This window comes from Rutidosis leptorrhynchoides, chromosome 1 (assembly GCF_046630445.1).
Source record: "Rutidosis leptorrhynchoides isolate AG116_Rl617_1_P2 chromosome 1, CSIRO_AGI_Rlap_v1, whole genome shotgun sequence".
Taxonomy (NCBI): Eukaryota; Viridiplantae; Streptophyta; class Magnoliopsida; order Asterales; family Asteraceae; genus Rutidosis; species Rutidosis leptorrhynchoides.
The window spans coordinates 587,465,476-587,477,536 of record NC_092333.1 but is presented as its reverse complement, the minus strand read 5'-3'; positions in this window follow the sequence as shown (position 1 = coordinate 587,477,536).

Below are 12,061 nucleotides of genomic sequence, written 5' to 3'. Positions count from 1 at the left end.
TAGTACTGATAATAAAAATAATGATAATAATAGTAGTAGCAGTAATAATAAAGTGATAATAAATATAATATTAATATAATTGTACAAATGATAAAATCATAAATTTAGTAATAATTATAATAAAGTTTCAATAATAACAGATGTGTTATACAAATACAATCCATAAACTTATTTAGATTTCATATGTATTCATAATTGTTAATACTAAGATTTTTTTATCTCTATTTATATCATACGTATCGTACTTATGTTCATAGTAATAATAATATAATGATATTGATAATAATAATAATAATACTTCATTTTAAGTCATTACTAATTATATGTGTCATCATCTTTATACTCATTTTTATAATTATAGTTTGTATACATATATAGTTATAGCCTTAACTAATAATTTTACTCATTTATAACCTTAATCATGATCATAGTAATAATAATAATAATACTTGTCATAACAATAACAATAATAATAATAATTAGTATTAACAAATATAATGGTAATAAATATTATAATAATAATGGAAATGGGAATAAAGGTATACCCTCTAAAAAGAAATGTTTCAGACGAGACTCGAACCCAGGTCCTCCCGCTCACACACTATCACCCATAACCATTGTTCCAATTCCATTTTTCCTGATTAAATTGATACCTTAAACCCCTTAACCCGATATTACAAGTTCATGGCTCAACAACTAAATCAAGTCCGTTTATGTACTTGTATGTTCTCGATCCACTCCGAAAAACAGAAAACGTGGCCCAATAAAGGAACTTAATTCTCGACCCAAGAACATTTTAAAAAAATTTCGGTGTTCCTAATTTTTGTGTGGTAGGAAAAAAAATACCCATCGTTATCGGTTCATCATTGCTAGCATTAATCATCAAATATAAAAATACCACTTGTCTATTTTGTAATGCAGAATGCTGATTCCTGTTCCCCACTCACTTAATCATGTCGACATCCCCCACCAACAGATAATAAAATACGGAGCATAATGAATATCTCATGCAGTCAACTTGAGGTGTCCGAAGGATTGGTTTGCTTATTTAAAACAAAAATACGAAGCAGTAGAAACTTCGGTTATGGCTGCATATAAGAGCGGTTTGGTTCGAGAAACAAGTATATATAGTGAACATAAATATGGCAGTAGCATGTTGAATATGGTGATTGAAGTAGGGTGTGCGTGGGTTTGATGGTGGTTCTTCGATGGATAAAAATGGAAGAGAGAGGAAAAGAGATAGAGAGAAAGAGGGACGGATAGAGAGAGATGGAGTGTCGATAGTGGTGAGGTGTTCATGATGATGTGGAAGGTGGCGAATTGGTTGTTCTAGGTGGTAATATTCGGAAGAGAAAAGGAGACGAAGATGGTGGCGGAGGTTGTAGTTGATCGAGCAGTTGGGTGTTCGTGAAAGATGGTGGTGATTGTTGTGGTTATATGTAGCGGTTGCTTTGTCGATTTACACAAAGAAAAGATCACGGTTGTGTCGGGTTTTATCTCCATCATGTAAGTGTATGTGTTTATATATATAAGTCTGATGTTTACGGGTTTATTTCGTTGGTTGATGTTTGACGGATGGGGTGGTTTCACTATCGGGTTTAGGTGTTGGCTTTAGGTTTTCGTTCAAGAAGATGAAAGTTTGAGAGAATAGAGAGATGAAAAATGAAGGACAGAGTATTACTTTGTATTTTTAATTTTTCTGATTTAATTCGGTTAGTTGAGAGTTGTTAAGGATTTCTGTGAATGATAATTGATAATGCGAGATTGTATCCTATCAATTATCACTGGCATCATTTGTTTTGTATCTCAATCTGGTCGACATGATATTTTAGCAAGGACAGAAGAAATAGAAGAAAATTAAAAGGTTGATTCGATGGCTAACTGATTTTGGCTTCACTCATATGGATTCATTACTGATTGGTATGAACGATAACGATTTGTAACAAACAGAAGGAAGAAACAAAAATTAAAACAGTTTTGGTAGATATTCTTGACAGATTCGTAGGGTGTAGATAATAATTAATTAATAATTTATAGTTATATTAATAATTATATTACTAGTAAAAATAAATGAATAAATAATAATGACATGAAAATGATAATACTTATATTTATTAATGATAATAATATATGGTATTATTTTTCAATAACTATCATAAAAATGATAGTATCACTAATATTATTAATAATAATATTATTAACAATATTAATAAGAGTAATAACAATAATAACAATAATAAGTTGATATTATCACTATAACAAAATCATTGTATCAATTTTCATATTTATGTATTCTACTTATTAATAATAATAACGCTAATATTTATATTAAATATCCATTTTAATAATAGTAATGAGGGTAATAATATTATTAGTAAAGATGACAATTTAAATGCATTAAATTACATATCTATATGTTATCTGTAATAATATAACTAATACTGGTTTTTAATGAAAGTAATAATATTGTTACTATAACAACTATATTTTAACTTGTTATTAAATTTAATTCATTAATATTAGCTATTTTTAGTTATGTAATACTTATTATAATATATCATAATTGAATATTTATTATTTACATATTTTGTATATATTATAATATACATATAATAATAATTATGTACAGAATTCATATATGTTTATATAGATTTTTTTTTAATAACAACTTTATTATCTTGCATAGTATTTTGCATATTTGATTGTTAATGTTTCAATTATATTTAATTATTATATATACATACATTTATATTTATTATTTTTTTTATATATATATATATACATATTTAGTTACAAACAATTGTTCGTGAATCGTCGAGCACAGTCTGTAGTGACCCGAACTTTTCCATGTTTATATATATTAATTAAGATTGATATTTACATGATTAAATGTTTCCAACATGTTAAGCAATCAAACTTGTTAAGACTTGATTAATTGAAATATGTTTCATATAGACAATTGACCACCCAAGTTGATCGGTGATTCACGAACGTTAAAACTTGTAAAAACTATATGATGACATATATATGGATATATATATAGTTAACATGATACTATGATAAGAAAATATATCATAAAGTATATTAACAATGAACTACATATGTAAAAACAAGACTACTAAGTTAATGATTTTTAAACGAGACATATATGTAACGATTATCGTTGTAAAGACATTTAATGTATATATATCATATTAAGAGATATTCATACATGATAATATCATGATAATATAATAATTTAAAATCTCATTTGATATTATAAACATTGGGTTAACAACATTTAACAAGATCGTTAACCTAAAGGTTTCAAAACAACACTTACATGTAACGACTAACGATGACTTAACGACTCAGTTAAAATGTATATACATGTAGTGTTTTAATATGTATTTATACACTTTTGAAAGACTTCAATACACTTATCAAAATACTTCTACTTAACAAAAATGCTTACAATTATATCCTCGTTCAGTTTCATCAACAATTCTACTCGTATGCACCCGTATTCGTACTCGTACAATACACAGCTTTTAGATGTATGTACTATTGGTATATACACTCCAATTATCAGCTCTTAGCAGCCCATGTGAGTCACCTAACACATGTGGGAACCATCATTTGGCAACTAGCATGAAATATCTCATAAAATTACAAAAATATGAGTAATCATTCATGACTTATTTACATGAAAACAAAATTACATATCCTTTATATCTAATCCATACACCAACGACCAAAAACACCTAAAAACACTTTCATTCTTCAATTTTCTTCATCTAATTGATCTCTCTCAAGTTCTATCTTCAAGTTCTAAGTGTTCTTCATAAATTCCAAAAGTTCTAGTTTCATAAAATCAAGAATACTTTCAAGTTTGCTAGCTCACTTCCAATCTTGTAAGGTGATCATCCAACCTCAAGAAATCTTTATTTCTTACAGTAGGTTATCATTCTAATACAAGGTAATAATCATATTCAAACTTTGGTTCAATTTCTATAACTATAACAATCTTATTTTAAGTGATGATCTTACTTGAACTTGTTTTCGTGTCATGATTCTGCTTCAAGAACTTCGAGCCATCCAAGGATCCATTGAAGCTAGATCCATTTTTCTCTTTTCCAGTAGGTTTATCCAAGGAACTTAAGGTAGTAATGATGTTCATAACATCATTCGATTCATACATATAAAGCTATCTTATTCGAAGGTTTAAACTTGTAATCACTAGAACATAGTTTAGTTAATTCTAAACTTGTTCGCAAACAAAAGTTAATCCTTCTAACTTGACTTTTAAAAATCAACTAAACACATGTTCTATATCTATATGATATGCTAACTTAATGATTTAAAACCTGGAAACACGAAAAACACCGTAAAACCGGATTTACGCCGTCGTAGTAACACCGCGGGCTGTTTTGGGTTAGTTAATTAAAAACTATGATAAACTTTGATTTAAAAGTTGTTATTCTGAGAAAATTATTTTTATTATGAACATGAAACTATATCCAAAAATTATGGTTAAACTCAAAGTGAAAGTATGTTTTCTAAAATGGTCATCTAGACGTCGTTCTTTCGACTGAAATGACTACCTTTACAAAAACGACTTGTAACTTATTTTTCTGACTATAAACCTATACTTTTTCTGTTTAGATTCATAAAATAGAGTTCAATATGAAACCATAGCAATTTGATTCACTCAAAACAGATTTAAAATGAAGAAGTTATGGGTAAAACAAGATTGGATAATTTTTCTCATTTTAGCTACGTGAAAATTGGTAACAAATCTATTCCAACCATAACTTAATCAACTTGTATTGTATATTATGTAATCTTGAGATACCATAGACACGTATACAATGTTTCGACCTATCATGTCGACACATCTATATATATTTCGGAACAACCATAGACACTCTATATGTGAATGTTGGAGTTAGCTATACAGGGTTGAGGTTGATTCCAAAATATATTTAGTTTGAGTTGTGATCAATACTGAGATACGTATACACTGGGTCGTGGATTGATTCAAGCTAATATTTATCGATTTATTTCTGTACATCTAACTGTGGACAACTAGTTGTAGGTTACTAACGAGGACAGCTGACTTAATAAACTTAAAACATCAAAATATATTAAAAGTGTTGTAAATATATTTTGAACATAGTTTGATATATATGTATATATTGTTATAGGTTCGTGAATCAACCAGTGGCCAAGTCTTACTTCCCGACGAAGTAAAAATCTGTGAAAGTGAGTTATAGTCCCACTTTTAAAATCTAATATTTTTGGGATGAGAATACATGCAGGTTTTATAAATGATTTACAAAATAGACACAAGTACGTGAAACTACATTCTATGGTTGAATTATCGAAATCGAATATGCCCCTTGTTATTAAGTCTGGTAATCTAAGAATTAGGGAACAGACACCCTAATTGACGCGAATCCTAAAGATAGATCTATTGGGCTTAACAAACCCCATCCAAAGTACCGGATGCTTTAGTACTTCGAAATTTATATCATATCCGAAGGGTGTCCCGGAATGATGGGGATATTCTTATATATGCATCTTGTTAATGTCGGTTACCAGGTGTTCACCATATGAATGATTTTTATCTCTATGTATGGGATGTGTATTGAAATATGAAATCTTGTGGTCTATTATTATGATTTGATATATATAGGTTAAACCTATAACTCACCAACATTTTTGTTGACGTTTTAAGCATGTTTATTCTCAGGTGATTATTAAGAGCTTCCGCTGTCGCATACTTAAATAAGGACGAGATTTGGAGTCCATGCTTGTATGATATTGTGTAAAAACTGCATTCAAGAAACTTATTTTGTTGTAACATATTTGTATTGTAAACCATTATGTAATGGTCGTGTGTAAACAGGATATTTTAGATTATCAGTATTTGATAATCAACGTAAAGCTTTTTAAACCTTTATTGATGAAATAAAGGTTATGGTTTGTTTTAAAATGAATGCAGTCTTTGAAAAACGTCTCATATAGAGGTCAAAACCTCGCAACGAAATCAATTAATATGGAACGTTTTTATTCAATAAGAACGGGACATTTCAGTTGGTATCCGAGCGATGGTCTTAGAGAACCAGAATTTTGCATTAGTGTGTCTTATCTAGTTTGTTAGGATGCGTTAGTGAGTCTGGACTTCGACCGTGTTTACTTGAAAAATGATTGCTTAACAAATTTTGTTGGAAACTATATATTTTTAACATGTGAATATTATGTGATATATTAATCTCTTAACGCGTTTGATATTATGTGATAGATGTCTACCTCTATAACAAGTCCCATTGACTCACCTAATAATAATGAAGAGTCAAATGTAAATTGGAATGATTCGTGCACTGATTCACAAATCTCCCGAAGAGGAACCGGAAGAAGAGTCGGAACCGGAAGAAGAATCGGAACCGGAAGAAGAATCGGAACCGGATGAAGAAATAGAACCGGTGGGGGAAATAATAAAACGGTTAAGTAAAAGAAAATCCTCAACCAACCGACCAAGGTTAATTATGGTCAATGGTGTTTCCGCCAAGGAAGCAAAATATTGGGAGGATTACCAATTCTCCGATGAATCAGATTCCGACGAGAATTCCGATGATGTTATAGAAATTACCCCAACTGAATTTAAAAAGGCAAAAGAAAATAATAAGGGAAAGGGCATAAAAATAGAGAAATCTAATTCCAACCCCGATGAACTGTATATGTATCGTCAACCCCCGAAGTCCTTAAGTTGTAACAATGACCCGGGAACCTCTAAACCACCAGGTTTTTCTAAACCAATGTGGATAACGACGGCTCGTATTAGGGGAACATCATATATCCCTAGAAACTTGGCAAAACGAACAAAAATCGAAGAAGAAGAAACGAACGAGTCGGAATAAGAGAGTTGTATTCGTGTGGTGTAATATATGTAATATAGTATTCTTATGCTTTATGATATATGTAAAAATTGCTTGTATTAATAAGTATTTTTTTATGAATCTAACTCTTGTCTATTTTACAGTTTAAAAACACAAAATGGATAGACAACCCAATATTTTAAGAGACCTACCCGGAGACATGATTGATGAAATCTTGTCTAGAGTCGGCCAGAATTCCTCGGCACAACTATTTAAGGCGAGATCAGTTTGTAAGACATTCGAAGAACGTTCCAAGAATGTCTTGGTTTATAAGAGACTTTCGTTTGAAAGATGGGGGATATCACATTGGGAAACCCATAAGTTACGATGTGTTTACTTTGACGCATATATTGCGGGGAACCCAAATGCTATTTTACGCAACGGGTTAAGAAATTATTTTGACTCAATATATCCGAATATTGGACTTCGTGATTTAGAAAAAGCGGCTAACATGCAACATAAAGAAGCATGTTATGCTTACGGATTAGTAATGTTCGCTTCTCACCAAAGTGAGAACAAGAACATCGGGCTACAACTATTAAACAAAACATTTCCACAAGTGACGGAGTCGGTAATTGGGGTAAGAAATGAGGTTTTTAGATTGTTACGGGACTGTTGGACATTACGTAACCCTCGTCCCTTTGATGACGTTACAACACGCTGTCTTATCAACGGCCATAACGGTTATGTTGCACAAGACCAAGGATGGGAAGTAGTCCTAGTAAAACCAGAATGCATGACTTGTTTCTGGACGTATGAATTACGTGTCTTTATTGCCTTTGCTGAACGACTTGTGTATTAGCTAGAATTATCTTCACAACTATCTTGTATCAAAGTTATTGTGTGCTATATTTCATGCTTTATGTAAAATAAGCGGTATTGTAAGTTTGTAAAATATTGTATAAAAGTTTGAACGCGGAATATTATTATAATCAGTTTTTCATATAGAATTGTAGTAGTTGAATTGTATATTAGCTACTAAGTATGAACTTAACGGGTAGGTACTACCCGAATTTAAACTTATAAAACGCTAATATGAAGAAAAAGCTTTTATAAATGAGTTCATATTATGCTACGAAATACTATTAACTACTCTTAATATTCTGTATGATTAACTTGTTCCATTTAACTATTTTGAAGGAAATGGCACCGACTACTCGACACACCGTGAATATGAATGAAGAGGAATTCCGTACTTTTCTAGCTTCAAACATAGCCGCAGTACAGGCTGCGCTACATACCAACAATAACCTTGGATCTAGCAGTACAGGAAATCGTGTAGAATGCACCTACAAAGAATTCACTGCCTGCAAACCTTTGGAATTTGATGGAACCGAAGGACCGATCGGATTGAAACGGTGGACCGAGAAGGTCGAATCGGTGTTTGCCATAAGTAAGTGTACTGAAGAAGACAAAGTGAAGTACGCTACGCATACCTTCACAGGTTCTGCGTTAACATGGTGGAATACCTATCTAGAGCAAGTGGGACAAGACGATGCGTACGCACTACCGTGGTCAGCATTCAAGCACTTGATGAACGAGAAGTACCGTCCCAGAACCGAGGTCAATAAGCTCAAGACAGAACTTAGAGGGTTACGAACCCAAGGATTTGATATTACCACGTACGAAAGACGATTCACAGAATTGTGCCTATTGTGTCCGGGAGCATTCGAAGATGAGGAAGAGAAGATCGACGCGTTTGTGAAAGGATTACCGGAAAGAATCCAAGAAGATATAAGTTCACACGAGCCCGCCTCCATACAACAGGCATGTAGAATGGCTCACAAACTAGTGAACCAGATTGAAGAAAGAATTAAAGAACAGACTGCTGAAGAGGCCAATGTGAAGCAAGTCAAAAGAAAGTGGGAGTAAAATGGTGATAAGAATCACCAATACAACAACAACAACAATCGCAACATTAATCGCAACTACAACAAACGGCTCAACAACAACAACAACAACAACAACAGCAACTACAACAATCATCCCAACAACAATAATAACCGCAACAACAACAACAATCAGAAACAGCTATGCCAAAGGTGTGAAAAGTATCACTCGGGGTTCTGCACCAAATTTTGCAACAAGTGTAAAAGAAATGGTCATAGCGCGGCGAAGTGTGAGGTCTACGGACCAGGGGTTAATAGAACGAAAGGAACAAATGGTGTCAGAACGAGTAATGGCGGAGCAAGTAGTGTCGGAGCAAGTTATGCCAATGTAGTTTGTTATAAATGTGGAAAACCAGGCCACATTATTAAAAATTGCCCGAACCAGGAGAACACGAACGGACAAGGCCGTGGAAGAGTTTTCAATATTAATGCAGTAGAGGCACAGGAAGACCCGGAGCTTGTTACGGGTACGTTTCTTATTGACAATAAATCTGCTTACGTTTTATTTGATTCGGGTGCGGATAGAAGCTATATGAGTAGAGATTTTTGTGCTAAATTAAGTTGTCCATTGACGCCTTTGGATAGTAAATTTTTACTCGAATTAGCAAATGGTAAATTAATTTCAGCAGATAATATATGTCGGAATCGAGAAATTAAACTGGTTAGCGAAACATTTAAGATTGATTTGATACCAGTAGAGTTAGGGAGTTTTGATGTGATAATCGGTATGGACTGGTTGAAAGAAGTGAAAGCGGAGATCGTTTGTTACAAAAATGCAATTCGCATTATACGAGAAAAAGGAAAACCCTTAATGGTGTACGGAGAAAAGGGCAACACGAAGCTACATCTTATTAGTAATTTGAAGGCACAAAAACTAATAAGAAAAGGTTGCTATGCTGTTCTAGCACACGTCGAGAAAGTACAAACTGAAGAAAAGAGCATCAATGATGTTCCCATTGCAAAAGTATTTCCCGATGTATTTCCGAAAGAATTACCGGGATTACCCCCACATCGATCCATTGAATTTCAAATAGATCTTGTACCAGGAGCTGCACCAATAGCTCGTGCTCCTTACAGACTCGCACCCAGCGAGATGAAAGAACTGCAAAGCCAATTACAAGAACTTTTAGAGCGTGGTTTCATTCGACCAAGCACATCACCGTGGGGAGCTCGTGTTTTGTTTGTCAAGAAGAAAGATGGTACATTCAGGTTGTGTATCGATTACCGAGAGTTGAACAAACTTACCATCAAGAACCGCTACCCACTACCTAGAATCGATGACTTATTTGATCAACTACAAGGCTCGTCTGTTTATTCAAAGATTGACTTACGTTCCGGGTATCATCAAATGCGGGTGAAAGAAGATGATATTCCAAAGACTGCTTTTAGAACACGTTACGGTCATTACGAGTTTATGGTTATGCCGTTTGGTTTAACTAATGCACCAGCTGTGTTCATGGACCTTATGAACCGAGTGTGTGGACCATACCTTGACAAGTTTGTCATTGTTTTCATTGATGACATACTTATTTACTCAAAGAATGACCAAGAACACGGTGAACATTTGAGAAAGGTGTTAGAAGTATTGAGGAAGGAAGAATTGTACGCTAAGTTTTCAAAGTGTGCATTTTGGTTGGAAGAAGTTCAATTCCTTGGTCACATAGTGAACAAAGAAGGTATTAAGGTGGATCCGGCAAAGATAGAAACTGTTGAAAAGTGGGAAACCCCGAAAACTCCGAAACACATACGCCAATTTTTAGGACTAGCTGGTTACTACAGAAGGTTCATCCAAGATTTTTCCAGAATAGCAAAACCCTTGACTGCATTAACGCATAAAGGGAAGAAATTTGAATGGAATGATGAACAAGAGAAAGCGTTTCAGTTATTGAAGAAAAAGCTAACTACGGCACCTATATTGTCATTGCCTGAAGGGAATGATGATTTTGTGATTTATTGTGACGCATCAAAGCAAGGTCTCGGTTGTGTATTAATGCAACGAACGAAGGTGATTGCTTATGCGTCTAGACAATTGAAGATTCACGAACAAAATTATACGACGCATGATTTGGAATTAGGTGCGGTTGTTTTTGCATTAAAGACTTGGAGGCACTACTTATATGGGGTCAAAAGTATTATATATACCGACCACAAAAGTCTTCAGCATATATTTAATCAGAAACAACTGAATATGAGGCAGCGTAGGTGGATTGAATTGTTGAATGATTACGACTTTGAGATTCGTTACCACCCGGGGAAGGCAAACGTGGTAGCCGATGCCTTGAGCAGGAAGGACAGAGAACCCATTCGAGTAAAATCTATGAATATAATGATTCATAATAACCTTACTACTCAAATAAAGGAGGCGCAACAAGGAGTTTTAAAAGAGGGAAATTTAAAGGATGAAATACCCAAAGGATCGGAGAAGCATCTTAATATTCGGGAAGACGGAACCCGGTATAGGGCTGAAAGGATTTGGGTACCAAAATTTGGAGATATGAGAGAAATGGTACTTAGAGAAGCTCATAAAACCAGATACTCAATACATCCTGGAACGGGGAAGATGTACAAGGATCTCAAGAAACATTTTTGGTGGCCGGGTATGAAAACCGATGTTGCTAAATACGTAGGAGAATGTTTGACGTGTTCTAAGGTCAAAGCTGAGCATCAGAAACCATCAGGTCTACTTCAACAACCCGAAATCCTGGAATGGAAATGGGAAAACATTACCATGGATTTCATCACTAAATTGCCAAGGACTGCAAGTGGTTTTGATACTATTTGGGTAATAGTTGATCGTCTCACCAAATTAGCACACTTCCTACCAATAAGAGAAGATGACAAGATGGAGAAGTTAGCACGACTGTATTTGAAGGAAGTCGTCTCCAGACATGGAATACCAATCTCTATTATCTCTGATAGGGATGGCAGATTTATTTCAAGATTCTGGCAGACATTACAGCAAGCATTAGGAACTCGTCTAGACATGAGTACTGCCTATCATCTACAAACTGATGGGCAGAGCGAAAGGACGATACAAACGCTTGAAGACATGCTACGAGCATGTGTTATTGATTTCGGAAACAGTTGGGATCGACATCTACCGTTAGCAGAATTTTCCTAAAACAACAGCTACCATTCAAGCATTGAGATGGCGCCGTTTGAAGCACTTTATGGTAGAAAGTGCAGGTCTCCGATTTGTTGGAGTGAGGTGGGGGATAGACAGATTACGGGTCCGGAGATTATACAAGAAAC